Source organism: Colius striatus, chromosome 14, assembly GCF_028858725.1.
Source record: "Colius striatus isolate bColStr4 chromosome 14, bColStr4.1.hap1, whole genome shotgun sequence".
NCBI classification, from domain to species: domain Eukaryota; kingdom Metazoa; phylum Chordata; class Aves; order Coliiformes; family Coliidae; genus Colius; species Colius striatus.
This window is the reverse complement of record NC_084772.1, coordinates 20,705,312-20,721,241: the sequence shown is the minus strand read 5'-3', so window position 1 is coordinate 20,721,241 and position 15,930 is coordinate 20,705,312. Positions and strand designations below refer to the sequence as shown.

Here is a 15,930-nt window from a genome sequence, read left to right as displayed (position 1 = left end):
GAGAAGGACTGAAGTACGTGCATCACCTCTATGAGTAAATCTATGCTGGGTCTGAGACAAGAGCTCAGACTTTCATTGCTGATCCACCTGTTTTCCCAATGGATCAAGGGAACACTTAGCCTCATGAGGGCAGAGTAGAAGGGCAGAACCTCCCTCAACCTGCTGCCCACACTCTTCTTGATGCATCCCAAGATGCCATTTGCCTTCTTGGCCATGAGGGCATATTGCTGGCTCCTGGTCAGTTTTCTGTTTCAGAAGTCTTAAGAGCATACAAGAACACTCCTAAATTGCAGGGGACTAATTTACAACTTAATTCTTAGCTGTTGGAAGTGATCAAACTTTTGTATTTAGTCTCAATGTTGCAAAGCCATATGAAGCTCCCATGCCACACGAGATCTGCAATTACTGCATTGTGTACAGATCTGGATGTACACAAGATGCTCCCATCTTAACAGATGCTTAACAAGATGCTACCAATCTTAACAGGCCTCTCAAATCTTCAAAACCATGCAGTGAGAACAAAGAGCTTCCTCACAGCTAATTACAACTAGACTTGAAGCAAAACTGGATTTTGCTCTTGGCTATTGAACTTGCCTGGTTTTTCTGTAGCTCAATTCTGATGAAACTATTTTCAGAATATGGCCCTGATGGTAAAGCCAAAATACTCCTCAGCCCTGCTTCCTTGGAATTCTCTGTCAGGGTTAGTTATTAGTGTTTTAAGAGAAACCTTCAGCCTCTAAAATTAAATATCATTGGAACTATTCATAACTGTGCTTTCCCACAGTTTACAAAAGGGATGGACAGTGAATACCACGAGATCAACTGCTTTTTTCCTTTTTAACCAGAAGCAAAAACCACTAGAGAGCTGATTTGAGGTTTACCAATGGAAATAGTAATTCATCACTTAACACTGAACCAAATCCAGCTACACATAAAGATTTTCCTCTTTCCCTCTTCCACTTGAGCACAAGAAAGCCATTAACCAGACAGGTAGAGTACACATTTTTTAAGAGAATGCCACAAGCTACAGAAGAATTCTGAGAGTGGGCTGTGAAAGCCCATCTCAACAGAAGGATCCCCACGTGTCAGAATTGTTTACTCAAAATACCAGCACTGCCAATACTGAGTCATTTGAAATTCTGATCCTGGTGAAAAACTGTTGGGACAGCACAGACCGTGGCAGCATGCCCAAAAAAAACCTGGCAATGGTATCCAAAATTAGTGGATTGGGATGCCATTTTGGCAAACTAAATTTGCCATTTCTGAGAAATCCTGGTGACCAGCCAGGCTTAACACAATAAAACAGCTGTGCTACAGTTGCTGTTTCATAATGTTACATACTGCTAGTAATATTAAGAACCCTGCCCTCAACTCAAAGGAAGACATCCACCGCTCCAAATACAAAAAAGGGACAAACTGGAACAAAATTGAACCTCTACCATTTTGTCTGTTTCCATGATTCAAGATTTCACTAATGCTTCACGTGCTGCATTTAAACTAGTCTGAGTTCCAAATATATCAATGTTTTAGAAAACATTCCAAAGGAGCAGTGGAACGGGCTGCCCAAGGGGGTTGTGGAGGCTCCTTTCTTGGAGGTCTTCAAGACCCGCCTGGACATGTTCCTATGTGACCTGATGTAGATGAACCTGCTTCTGCAGGGGGGTTGCACTGGATGAGCTCTAAAGGTCCCTTCCAACCCCAACCATTCTATGATTTGCAATGCTTTTGGTTAAAACCCTTTTAATACTTCATGTGATGTACACATTTAGCCTTTCAAAATTCATTATTAAAAAATCACTGAAGTGAACAAATCCCTTCTTTCCCACTTCTGACATCTGCTCTCCACCTCTCACCAGGAACGGCCTGAAGGTATTCAGCCTCACATCAGACAAGTACCACCAAAACACTCTGTCACAGAGCCTTGAAACAAGGGCATAACAACCAAACTAGGATTGGCAGAACAGTCACTACACATCCACAGCAGTGTGTTTTCATAACGTTAGTATTTATTTCTTTCTTTCCATTTCAACAAATTTTATTACCACTTCACCAAGTCAGACACAGCTCACGGGCAATCAGCCAACATCCTGACAGAAGGTATTTTTGCCTTCTCAACAGGCACAACAAAATATACTTCTGCTGTCAGCAGACTCTAGTGAGTTCCTGTATCAAAACATAAGGGGAAAACAAGTAGATTTATTATTACTGCTAGATGTGTGGATTAGGAAAGCAATGGCAGAGTAAGCTGCATCGGGTATTGCAGCCACAGCTGCCATCACAACTTGAATGAAAAGCACCTCATCCAGATGCAGAATTCCAATTTAGAACAGTGGTCTAACCCTGCTTTAGGAACCATGGGTAAAAGCCTGATAAAATTTAACAGGATTAGGGTTAGATTATCAGCTTTAAAAAGCCTCAGTCAACAAATTCAGGGTAACTGCCAATAGTCTCCAATTATTTTACTCAGTGAAGCATTTACCAGCATCTCCTCACATGAAACACTTCTTTTCTTGAAATTTGCTGTACGTTCCCATCTTTTTTTTCTCCCTCCTCCTTTCATCTGGGTGAAACCCTACTCCCCATCAATTCTAATTTCAGTATATGTACATTGGCACTAAGAAGCCAATGCTGAAATATTACCTGGAACAAATATTAAACTATAAGAAAGAAATATTAACAGAAAGGCAGGAAGCTGAGGATAAACTCCAACAGGGACATGAAATGTGGAGGTTGGATCAACAGAGCAGTATGTTATAGTCAATTCGACACTGTCTGAGGGAGGGGGTATAGGAAAACAGCTTATCCCAAACAAAGGGAAAACATTAACACACACACTACAGGAGGCCTGGGCCAGCCCAACTCAAACTGACTCCTGCTGTGCTATTGAGGTGGATCTACACTGCACTCCTCACTTCTCCTGGGGAGCTTTTTTGAAGCTAGGAAGAGACTGCTTCAACTTTTACCCAATGCAAAAACTGAAAAATGGGTTACAGTGTATATCAGAGGGATTTTCTCCCACCTCCATTCCCATTGCAGCTCTGGCTGTCTTCAAGTGTCAGTTACTTCAAATGTCTCTAACCCTTCAGACTCTACATCACACGGGCTTTTACCTGATGAGCTCTTCTACTGTCCACCCTTTCCCCACCCCAGCCTAGACTTCTATTTCATCATCTATCAAAACTTAAGAATATAATTCGCCCTAGTTATGTATTAGCAGGTGAAGGTAAAAGACAAATACTCCTCCCTATTCTTGGCTTTCCATATTCAGAAACAAAGCCAAATAGAGGAGCAAAAAGCATTCCTACAACCACTTGCTAGGAGGTGGCTCCAGTACTAGAACACTCAGCAAAACTAACCAAAGACCACCAAAGGTATAAACGTCAAGCAGATGAAATAAAGTACACTAAACATCTCTACTACTACTCTTAGAATTTATACACTTAGCACAGAATTAAAGTAGCCTTCAATTAAGTAAATGAATATTTGTAAGCAACTAAATTAAATTCACCTGAATTCCAGGTTAGCCTTTCCACACACATTTAATGCCATTTATTTAATCTATCTTAAAACCTTAATTCAGAACAATTCTTCTGAGCAGCCCTTTGTAAACAAACCTGTTTACTGACATATCTGATGGCATCACAAAAATCACAGGGCATCATTCCAAAGTGTATAATCACAACCAACCAACACCTTGTTAACATGCAGAAACATGCACAAAACAGAAACCTTCTCTCATACTAATTAGCAAGGGTAAACACTATGTCAATTAAAAACCCCACATTTTCCAAAGCTCTGGTCTACATACTGGAAGGGGCTGCCCAGATGGGCTGTGGAGTCTCCTTCTCTGGAGTTCCTGTGTGACCTGCTCTAGGTGATCCTGCTCTGGCAGGGGGGTTGGACTGAATGAACTTTCAAGGTCCATTCCAACCCTTAAGAGTCTGTGATTCTTCTTTATCCAACCATTCTTAGCCAACCAGACCCTTTTTCTGAGCCTAATACCATGAATGGGACAAGCAAAGGCCCTTATCTTGCAAAGGGCAGTGATTTGCTGCCACTTACAGCAAACCAGCTGGACTACAAAGGCAAGCCCAACAATAAGAATGTATTTGATGCATGCCTTCAAGTGTGTTAATCCTCTGTGAGGACAACTCTGTGCAGAAGTAAAACGATCTTAGGCTGTAAAGGGATTACAGTATAAATATCATCTGCATTCTGGAAGTGAAGATCCACAGAGGACACACTACTCATTAAATCTACCGCTTTAGTGAAGTCAGTTCAACTGCCCTGTGTCTGGTCCCACCAGGGAAGCAGCCCTGAAGGACCACTGAGCTTGAAGACTATGTGCAAAGAACAATCCACGTCAAGAATGCCTTTGTGCAGCTTGTTTAATCCACTCTGGAAGGAAATGATGCAAAGCCAGCAGAAAGGCACTCCCAAATACAAACCGAAATCACATGGTACTCCTGAAGACAACTTAGGAGCATGCTCAGGTGATAACCCTGGCTAAGCTGGCAACAGATCTCTTGCACTGATAAGTCTGTCTGTCTTCACAGAAACAACTTGGATGAGTACTCCCATGGAATGCACCAGGAAACATTCGTGTAATTCGATACATGAAGTTACTCAGGGGCATGACAAGGTTCAGAACCCGACAATGCTCTTTTAGTCTTGCTCTGTACCTTGCAACATTTTTATAACTGCAAAATCTGCTTTTTCTCTAAGCTGAAGCCACTTTAGTTCGGAGCTGGAAAAGAGCCTTGCTACGTTAATTAGTAATTCACCAACAAGCCACATCAGTGAGAACGCTGATGCACTGCAACAGGTGAAGAATAACAGAATAAGAAGCAAGAATGTAATATCATGAAGAGTTAAACACACTGTAAATACAAGAGCTACCAGCTTTGCTGATGCTGCAGCTCTCTGAAGCTGCAGCCTGACAGAATTTGAAGTTGAAAATCATTTTCAGGGGGAAAGTGGGAAAAAGAAAATATCAGAATTGACACTTCTTTATTACTACTAAAAACTACAAAGAAGATTCTAATCATTCTTAGCATCTGCTTAACTTTCATCTTTATTCTCCATCCACCTTAAAAGGCAAGTAAAAACATTGTGGTTTATGTAAATTTCATTGTAAAACTAAACAAGCATTTCAGTTTGAAAACTTGTAAATGTTAGTGTAATAATAGACACGCATTTTTGGTTCAGGCAAAGATCAGAAAAAAACACAAGTTTATCCTCCCAAAAGATGACAGAAATGTTGCTTATCTGTACAAGCATGGACACCAGCCATAACATTCTGGAGATAGATATAGAAAATAAATATCACTCAGAGTGAAGCTGTGCTGATGGACTCCAGTACAACTTCTGAAAACACAGATAGCAACAGAAAGAAGGAAAGAGCTGCTCCAAGAATAATGGAACTTGAAACTTCTTTGGAGTACAAAATCTTGCAGGGAGGCAGAAATTCCCCAACATTGCTACAAAAGCTCACATTATTCATATTGGTTTATTGTTTTGCTTCTAAAAGTCTTCCCCCATTTCTTCTTTTTCTTCCAGCTCCACCTGGTACAAGCCACTGCTTTGCTTGGATGCCTTTTTCTAGCTCTTCAAATACACTGCTACTGGCCATAATCCATACACAATGTAAACCAAACTAAAACAGAACTAACCCTGCCCTGCTTCCCCCTGCACTCACACCAGCTTCCCGTGTTCTGCCACAGGGAACAACAGCGCTGTGTGGCCACATATACCAGCAACTTGGGCACAAATTCCCTGTGTAAACACTGCTGCTGCCATCACTTGTCAACACCCACACTGCCACATCTTCGATACAATTATTCCCAAGAGAGCCAGGAAGGATGTGTTAACACCTTTTACAGCCACACTTTCAGGTGCTTAGACAAGCAAAAAAAATCTGTGTTTCATTTTGCAGACATATAATCCCACTGAACCCCACGACACTATCCATATGGACTGGATATATGTGCTTACTGATTCAGTGACCTAAGGCAGAGGTTAGTTTTCTGCATCACGGTGTAATTATTCAGGACACAGCTCATTCATACCAGACACGATTTGTACATATTGATGAAAACCAGCAAATGCTGAACAAGAACTGCCCTGACAGCACGTGCCATGTGCAGAACCAGCTGCTGTTTATTGGTCTCATCCACTAGGTGGAGAATCTTTACTGGGAAAAACCTCAAAAAGCCCTTCTGCTGGTACTTAAATTCAAAGAAACTTCCAGGATCGGCTTCATATTCTTTATATAAAGGTGTCACCCAGCTACAAAAATCTAGTAGTAGTAGTATTTTAAAATTCTTCCCAAAAATATCTAGGAAAATAAATCGAAGGGCATCATATCAGTAGAAAAAACACAGAGCAAGCAGTGCTTCCCATGCTGAAATATCTTCATTAGTACAGTCTAGTCCTGTTTTGCCATTCCCCCATCCTCCTCTAGAACAACAAAGAAAGGAACTCCATCTTTAAACCTGCAGGACCACATATTCATAGGATGTTTGGGAGGTAAGCTGGCATAGGGACAGATTCATTCGTGTCTAAGGAGCAGGGAAAGAAGGGAGGTTTAACTTCACAGCTGCTATTAACTCCCTCCATGAGGAGCAGAGATGCAGTCTTTTTTCATCATTAAATAAAGGTGGGCCCAATAGCCTGAGGAGAATATGAACCTAAGGTATTATTCTCTGAAATGCTCTAAATCAGGAGTTTACAAACAGGAAACAAGATAAAATAATCTGTTCAACAGACAACATTACAAATCATTTTATTTCAAGTCCCAAATGCGAAGGATTTTATGGAGTTAATCCTTTTTGTGCACTTAACATCTTAACATCCAGTCCAACGTGGGGCAGCTGAAACTAAGCACTTACAAACCTAAAACTACAAGGAAAGCAGTGTTTGACATTATTTCAGGTGTTTTATTCTTTTTATTTGTAATTGGGAAAAAAATAAGATTTAGCCTTTTAATGAATATGTTAAAAAAAACAAAACAAAATTACTTCAATAGTTAACAGCTAAATATCGAGGTTCAGACTAAAGAAAAGAAAACCTGTGGAATAAAAGGATTTTATTGGCAAAGTTTAGGATACACAGACATTTTGATGTTCTAATTCTAACCGTTAGCTTTGCATCGTGTCCTCCTACACGTAGCTCTTGCTGTTCTGTTCAGTTCACATAAACAGTTTCTGCAGATCTCTGGGACAAAAGCTTCTGTGAACAGTGAGAAACACCCATCTCTTCCTTTCAAAATGAAAGTACTGAGGGGCTTTTTCCTTTCTAAGAAGCATCCCAGTAATTCCAATTGAAGGCATTCTTCAGTGAAAGAGATGAAGACATTCGAGTTCTGACAAAATCAAGGCACATATTCTTCCTGCACAGATGATGCTTTACAAGGAAAAGCTCAAGATGAAGACCAGAGACAGTCTCAAGTCCTTGCAAATGTGAGTGCACTCCTGTAATTAATATGGGTCTGAATCCCCCAGCACAGCACTACTCCTTGCAAAGTGACAATAAACCTGTAAGTACCACTTTGGTTCTACCAAGCTATAAGCTATAATCTTTCTTCACCTCATCAGCTCTAACCAGTGTAGTGCACAGTGTTAAAAACTGCACAGGCAGGAAACAAGCCCTTTTCAAACATGTTTAGAAGGCAATGTGCAGATGGAAGCCTTTCACTGATGATCACCCTTCCCTCTGTTCCTACCTTACTCCTCCCGTTATGATTCAGCTCCACGATGTTATCAATTACTCCTTTCAAATCACCTTAGAAAGTAAAGCCTGTCCTGTAACCACACAACTTAACCATGGCTGGATCTCGAGGACATTGTAAAGCAGATTATAAACTACAAAACAAGGAAAAAAGATATACAAAATATTTTCATCTTCTTGAAAGAGATGGAATGTTTCCCCAATCCAAGCTCAAGCTGGTTCCTCTCTTCAGTAAATTAACTACCATTTCTTTATAACATCTTTTCATGTGTTATTGAAAGCCAAACTCCTGCCAAGATGTCACTTCACGTACGGAATAAGGCCCACAGTTTCAGAAGCAAGTGCTGGTTGATTTCTACAGCCATTCATGTTAAATATACATTAATAGTTTCTAACCGGAAAAAACCCATGTCAATTTCACAGCGGTGTCTCCTAACACAAAGGCATTCTTGTTTGGTGTTTTAAGATCCTGAGTACTCAAGATTCTACAAATATTTATGTTTGCTTCTTGAAAGCCTAACATCAACATTGTACCACACCTGAGGGAAACTCATTCAGAAGGGGAAAAAAAGGAACAAAAAACGACACAAAGTATCGTTTTACAACTACTCGAAAGCTGAAGAAATCATTCAGTTGCTAATAACCCCCCACTTATTTACTGTAAAAAAAAACCGCTTCCCTTGAGAGCTCTAAAAATAAACTGATACATAAACTATATGTCTCATAGCAGGATAAAATTACTATATTTGGTTAAATACACAACTTCCCACTATGCAAGGGTGGTTTTTTAAGGAAAAAAAATAAAAAGCAACACTTGAATTGCAAATAAGGAATCAGGGAAGGCGGAGTGTATAGTCAAACACATCACTGATATGAAGAGAGCAGAAAATACCAATCCCAATATGGATACAAAAAACCTTTCCTACGCCTAAATGACCACACACACCAAATGGCACCTCAAGAAACTATCTTTCCCTTCGCAAGCAGGTATGTGGAAAGCAGCAGCCCCTCTCCATCACCGCTACCTGCAAGCGGCGGAGAGAAAGGCGAGAGGCAGTACCAATGTCACCTCTCATTTACAGCCTCCCAAGACAGGCAAGGAGAGAGGGAGGGAGGAACGGAGGAAGGGTGTGCTCGGCCATGCCCCTTCCCAAAAGCGTGTGCGCGACCCGGGGGAGGGAGGGAAGACTCAAACCTGCCCCGTCCTTCAAACCGAGGAAACATAAGCCTCGGGGAGACGAGGGAGAGAAGGGGCACGGTCAGCGGGGACACTGCCGGAGAAGGGACGGGCCAGACCCTCCGCCTCAAAGGCCGCCCGCCCCGCCGGGGTGACCAGCGGCCCCCCCGCAGCAGCGGCAGGAGCCGGGGCCAGCGCCGAGGAGCTCCGGCAAGGGGGTGACACCCCTCCCCAGGCCTGAGCGCGGACAACGCAGGCGGGGACCGAGGCGACGACGAGCGGCACCCCCGCGGAGGACCCAGCTCCGGCGTCCTGCGGCGGGAGGAGGCGAGTCCCCGGTCGCCCCCCCGGTCCCAGCCCCGTCCGGGTGAGGGGGCGGGGGGCCCCGCGGCCCCCCATCCCGCCTCGGCCCCTCCCCGGAGGCGCTGCCGCGCGGCCCGTGTGCTCGGGCGGCGTTGTGAGGAGCGGGAAGGCTGCGAAGGCCGGAGCGAAACGCCCGGCGCCAGGCCCCCCGGGAGCTCGGCCCCAGCCGTCCGGCCGCGGGGCGCCGCGGTTACCGTGTGCGGTGCCGAATTCTCGTGGTGTTTGTGGAGCGGCTGCGATAATGGCGTCCTTCCTCGCGAGAGATGTCCCTCTCCTCAGCGCGCACGCGCCGCCGCGCTGCGCCCGCTCGGCCCCCGCCCGCCTCGAGCGCCCGCGCAGGCGCACGCGGGGCGCGGCCTCGCTGCCGCCCTTCACCGCCGAGCCGCCGCGGCACACTACAATTCCCAGAGGGCAGCGCGTCGGCCGCTCGTCGCCGGCGCGGAGCAGGCCGGGACCTGTAGTACGCGCGGTCGCAGAGGTGCATGCTGGGAGATGTGGTCCGCCTCACACCCGCCCCACACGGCGGCCCCGCGCCTTGCGGACCGGCCTCACGCACACGCGCGGACACCCCCCGCCCCCGCGTCTACATAACCGACCCCACGGCGCTGCTCAGTCTCCGGGGCTCACACCCGGCCCTGCCACCGAAACCGTCGCGCTCGGACCGGGACGACACTCCGGGGTCTTGCCCCGCGCCCCGGGAGGGTGATGGGCCCAGCAGCATTTCGGACAGCGCGGCCCTGTGGGCCCGTCTCCGGCTGCGCCTCAGGCCTGCTGCAAACTCCGGCCGCACGGCTCCTCATTTTTTATTAAGCGCTTCCAGACTCGCCAGGCGACGTAGTCAGAGGATCTGTCCAGCAGAGTTGACAGCAACTGGACTACAGGTCTGTCAGCACCTCAAGAGGTGCCTGCACTTAGCTGCTCAGGCACTAACGCCTCCCCTTTCCCGACTCCTTTTTCTGCTCCATTTAGTTTCTCCCTCCTTAAATGGCCCCTGGGCACTTGCATCGCTGCAATGGGATGATCTGAATGTGAGCTGTCGTATTAAGGAGAGAAATGTCACCATGCTTAGAGCACAGCTGAGGAACAGGCAGCAAGTGGGAATTTGCTAAATTAGCTCATCTGACTGATTCTTCTGCGTCGCTCCTGCATTTGGTGTGAGAACAGAATGACTGGGCGAAGGTGGAAAACCTTCTGTTAACCTTCTGGGAATGATGAACACAAAAAGGAAGCACAGATGAAGCATGCAAGTAGCTCTAAAAGGAGACAAAGACTAGAATATTTCACTGTATCCTGATACATCACAGTGTTGCCCAAGCAAGATCATTGTCATACTTAATTTTTCAGCTTTACTATAGCCAGCGGTGACTTTCAGACTTCTGCATCAAAATATTCATTAAACAAAATGCTTAATTCAGTTCTACAGTCCCTTGGTTACCCTGATATCTACAGACCTATGGCTAAGTGGAGCTGTTTCTCTGTTTGGATGGTGGTTCTCAGGCACTGGAGCTTTGTCATGTTCAAAGCCAAGGTGTCCACTGCAGGACTTTGGTATGAAATTCAATGATGCCTGTCAGAAAAGCTCCAGTTTCTAAACTGTTTCAGACCCCAGGAGGCCATTAGTTCCTCCTGCTCATCTATGTGAAATGTTTGGGAGTCGGAGCAAAGGACAAGAAGGGTTTCATGTTTCAGGTAGGGAAACTTTCACTGACAGAGGCATGTGCACCATGCCATCCTTCAACAGGGCTCATAGTGACTTCTCAAGCTGGTCTTTTCAGTATCAAAGAGTTGTCATGAGTATGAGAATTAACAACCAGTGTGTTGGGAGAACCCTTGCTTCTCCTTCCAGATTTGTAACTGTTCAGCTGAGTGATGATTTATTTATGTGTTCCCCTCCTTCACAAGCGGCTTAGCAAGTTCAAAGGTAAAACTATTTACAAACTGACTTTTCACACAGGATTATTTCCCTGCTTTGCCTTGCAACAAATTTGCCAGTTTCTGCTGCACTCAAGCAATTGCCAGGTCCCAGCTAGAAAAACAGTGACATAAATACCAGTGTACTGATAACACTGTAACAGTGTACTACTGTGGAAAGTTGCTAGAAAAGCCTTTGCCTTTATAAATGACATCTAATGTAAAATGTGGCCTATTTTCTCATCAGTACATTCCCTCCCAGAAGTGATAATTACTGCCTAACATTCTGCTGAGGATGTGAGATCCTGCTCCTCTTTGTGCAGCCACTAAGTCATTTCCAAGCTAGAAGAACACAAGGCAGAAAACCTGTTGTTGTAAACAGGTTGTACTGTGCACCTGTAGTCATCAAGTGAACTGCAGGAAATACTGACAGCATCCAACTGATCTCTTCCATCAGAGACAGCAATGTAATAAATAAATCATACAGCAATTTCTCCCTAAGAGGTCTGCAGCAGTGCCTTCTGCTAGCAAGTCAGTCAGCTCTGATCATTACAGCAATTTGGAATACACAGTCAACTTATCTCTTGTCTTCTTTACTAGAGATATGATTTCAGATATTTTCTGTTTGCCTATCATTTCTTCCAAGGCAGGGGATGTTTTCTTTTAGATTTTTTAATTACCAATAAATCATGAAGAGACTCTTATCACAGCCCATTACTAGTTCTCCTTGAGACTGATACAGCCAGATACGACACGCTCTTCAAGCAGCATGAAGTATGACAGAAAATACTGGTACACAGAAGAAAGTGGATCTTCCTGTTCACTGCCTAACAGCAGAGACCTCCCTCGTACTTCAATCAGCAGGCCCAAACCTGGTTTTTAGCCTTTAATTTTCAGTAGCAACATAGGAATGACTCACCCAAGGATAACTGTTTCTTGTGCTTCACAGTGTCCTAAGCTTCATGAGGTTTCAAAAATGTGCTCACCTGAATATTTCTGCAGTAATGTAATGAAATCCAGTGGAAGTCCCCCTCTGGTGAATGAAGACTTCACTTGACCATGGAATAAGAAACTGCCCATGAGCAAGCACCAGGAAGAAGCTGATACACTGTAAGTTACATTCTGATTTAAACACGGGAACTTGCTCACGTGCATACATCAAATCCATTCTTATTATCCTTCCTCCTTGTAAAATGAATGAGAACTTCAGGATGCTAGTATTTAAATTTAACTATTTTCATTTTATAGAAGAAAATACATTCTATTGCCCTGTTAGTCTGTTGTCCCAAATAAAAGAACAAGGTATTTCTTTGTTGTTTTATTTCCTCACTTTTTTCATCTTCTTTTTTAATCTCTCTCTCCTGCACTTTATGTGTGTGCTAACTTCTCTCTGCAGTGTTATGAAGAGTCATTTGGTGACAGGAAATATCTAGCTTACTTTAACTTTGTATCAGCATTCATTTACTATTGTTTCCTAAGGAAGTGTCTGCTTTCACGTGTTCTGTGTGGATCAAGAGAGATTGGTATCTCATTCAGTGGTTTCCTCTTTTTTTTGTTGTTGTTAGGAAAAAAACTTACCACAGCATCAAAGGTAAAAAATTAACACACTGTGCACACAATTTTGCAGCTGCAGCAGCAGCAGGAAAACAAAGGTTGGCAAACAAAGCATTTGTTTAAACAAGTGACAGGCATTCATAATTATACTCACTGCTGAGCATGAGAATATAGAAACAAAGGCATGAAGAACACAGAAGATGTGATCAGGGCACAGAAGTAACTCCAGAGTATTTGCCATAAGGACTCTGAAGGAATAATTTTCTTTCCTATGGATAAAATCCTTAATCACATCCTCTGCTATTAAAAACAACAAGAGTACTTCAGGTCCCCAGGTTTATTCAGTTTCTGTTTGAGTTACTGTATTCATTTCCCACATACTAACCCCCATAACTGGAAAGGGACACAGACACATCTGTGTGACCATCACATGCACTATCTTGTCACATAATGGTGCTTAATTAAGAGTTATATAAAAGACATATTCTAAACAAAGGTAATATTAAGGCTGTTTGTAAACTTGCTGTAGTTGTTCACAGTTTTGTTCCTCCAAGTACATACTTACTCATCACTTCATTTTCAGGCACCATGTCCTTTTCCAGTTCTCTCAGTATTGTTCTTTGATTTTAGCAGAGAAAATGGGTTGGGATCAAGAGGGTTTTGCAGCCTGATTCTACGACACAGCTGGTTCTGTGACTTACAGCAATACACATTTTCTGTTCAAACTCTTCTGGTTTATGCTGAGTAAACTCAGTTTCATTCAGTAAAGATATTCTTAATTTTCATGAATGAGATTGGGAGTCAAGGCCTTGAATCCCCACAGCACAGAGAAAAACATCATTACACTTTTTGGTCAAAGTTCAAAGCCTTGTAAGGTCATTTTTGCCATAGTGAGAAATAAGGTGAGATGAGTCAGGCATGACCTTAGTGCTCTCTTATTTATTTACATACTGTCCTATCTCCCTGCATACATCATGGAAAAAAATGATAGGAGGCTATTCCCCTTCTCAGAAATTCACCATTCTAACAAGTTCTGTATTTGCACTTTGCCCGACTGATCTTCCCAGGATCACGCTCACAGCTGCTCCTGATGCCCTTTTACCTCTGGCACACAGCCAATGGCTTTGCCCAGAATGTGCTAGTCTGCCCAGCTTTGTTCAGGTTTGCCTGTTTGTTTGGTCAGGTACCACTATCATCATTAGTCTTTTTATAGTCCACTGGGACTAGGGAAAGCCTGAAGGGGAGCTTATCACACTTACTGTTTTTAAAGGATTTTAGCTTTTTGTTCAGGCTGAGGGTTGCCTGAGAAACTGCTTTTGCACTCACTGTGTAGTCCCTACCTTCATCTGTTCTGAAATGCAGATACAAAATGTGACATAGAATGTTAGGAACAACAATAGAAGTTTGATTTTGCAGTGCTTTGGGCAGAACCCCTAACTGATGCTGGCTTGCTCTTGTAAGCCAGCAGCTGAGGTAATAAATGTCAAGCATTAAGAAAAACTCTCCTAAATAGCAAGGTTTGGAACAGTAAATAGCACAGATACATTTGCCATTTTAGGAGTCTAAAGACCCCAAGCCTTGTACTTACACCCAGGTGACAGAAGATGACAGACATAGGTATGTTTAATGAAAATATCACCAAGCAAATGTGTTTCTAATTCAAAACAACACAGTTTGTTAAGTTAAAAAAAAAAAAAAGAGAGAAAGAAAACTATTTCACAAGTGATTTTATGAACTAAGGAGTGCTTTTTAGTTGCAAAGTTTTAATAGCAGAGTGTTCTTTTTGCATGCTCTGCCATTGATAGATGCTGTGGCTTTCAAAATGTGCTCTCCTATGTACTTAATGGAGGAAAAGCAATCACATGCATTTTGTAAATGCTTACATGAGAATTATTAAAGGCCTCAGGGTATCTTTGTGCTGTCATGCTGTTGAGGGCACTAGCAAGCCTTAATGGCCCTGACAAGCCTAACCTGCAGCCTCTACCTATAGCCCAGCCCACAGGCTAAGAGCCCACTTAAGCCCAAGCCTGGGCCCCATGGCTCTGTTGTCAGGGCACTCGTCTTTGGCCCTGTCTCTAGGAAGGACTTTGGACCCTTGTTGTTGCTTGTCTTTGACCCTGTCTCCTTTTGTTCCACTGTGGAGGCTCTGGTTGGACCTTGGACCTGGTTTGTCATCAGCAGTGTTTGGGACTGTCAGGGGACCCTTTCAGCAGCAGCCAGCTCTGCCTGCTGGGCTCAGCCTCTAAGGGGTGACACTTGGCTGGGGAGGGCTCTGCCTGGGATGAGGTCATCCTTGGCTCTCCCCTCCTCTGTCCTTGGAGAGCAGCTGGCCCTCACTGCTCCTTGAGATGCCCAGACAACCTTTCCCAAGGACTCTGCATCTTCATTCTTCTTTGGCCTGTTATAATCTGTAACGTGGCAAGAAGTTGTTAGAGAATTAACTTCTTGCTTGTGTTTCTGTGCTTGGCCTGAGAAATTGCAGGTCTAACTCAGAAGCTACTTGTGTCTGTGCCATTGTATTGCAGCTATGGAAGGAAGTGCAAACATCCCAGAGAAAGCTAAAGGATGGAATTTTTATATGTGTCTTTCACTTAAGGTAACAAAGGTACTGGAATTACTTGTGGAAACAGTAGGACATGAACATTCTTCACGTTTTCATGTCTAAGAAACAGGTCAGGAAAACATCTCAATCTGTTCTCCCTCCTGGAAAAGAAACCCAAAACACCACAACACTTTAGCTGGAGCAAAGTGGTGCATGAGTGGGAGGAGTAATGATGGTTCCTTATGTCTGTTCCTCTTTCTAGTCCATACAAAACTATCCCTCTTCTGGAACATCTGATGGTTCAGAGGAACAAATTCCTCACCTCAAGGCTTCAATGAAACTGTGTTACATGCTCAGAGCTAAAACACTCTGCAGGAGGCTGCTCCCCTTCCTGTTCTCCTGAGCAAGCCTCGTGTATCTACTGGATTTCTGTGAGTTCCTGAGTTTGAGCAGTCACCAGTCCTCAGAATTTCAGCTGTTAATGATAGCAATATACAACCATTCAAATTCAGAGCACATATGCAAGAAGAAAAGATAAGAAACCCCTCTTTGCATACAAAGTAGTGGTTTCTGTAACCCTTTGGTGTTCCTGAAGCCAGATAAGAAAGCAGAATAATCATCAACTCACTGCCCACCCCCAACAAAATGTAGAGCC

General features: G+C 43.7%; 1 protein-coding gene across 3 annotated transcripts in view; it reads right to left on the bottom strand.

The window, feature by feature from the left end:
* Positions 1 to 9,566, bottom strand: part of BANP (BTG3 associated nuclear protein) — a 137,537-nt gene extending 127,971 nt beyond the window's left edge. Inside the window, exon 1 of one of the 3 annotated variants that reach the window (XM_062007136.1) lies at positions 9,463 to 9,566. The gene's annotated coding sequence lies outside the window, so the exon portion shown is untranslated. The remainder of the gene's footprint in view (positions 1 to 9,462) is intronic. The other 2 variants (XM_062007134.1, XM_062007135.1) reach the window with 2 other exon arrangements.
* Positions 9,567 to 15,930: the final 6,364 nt, after the last annotated feature.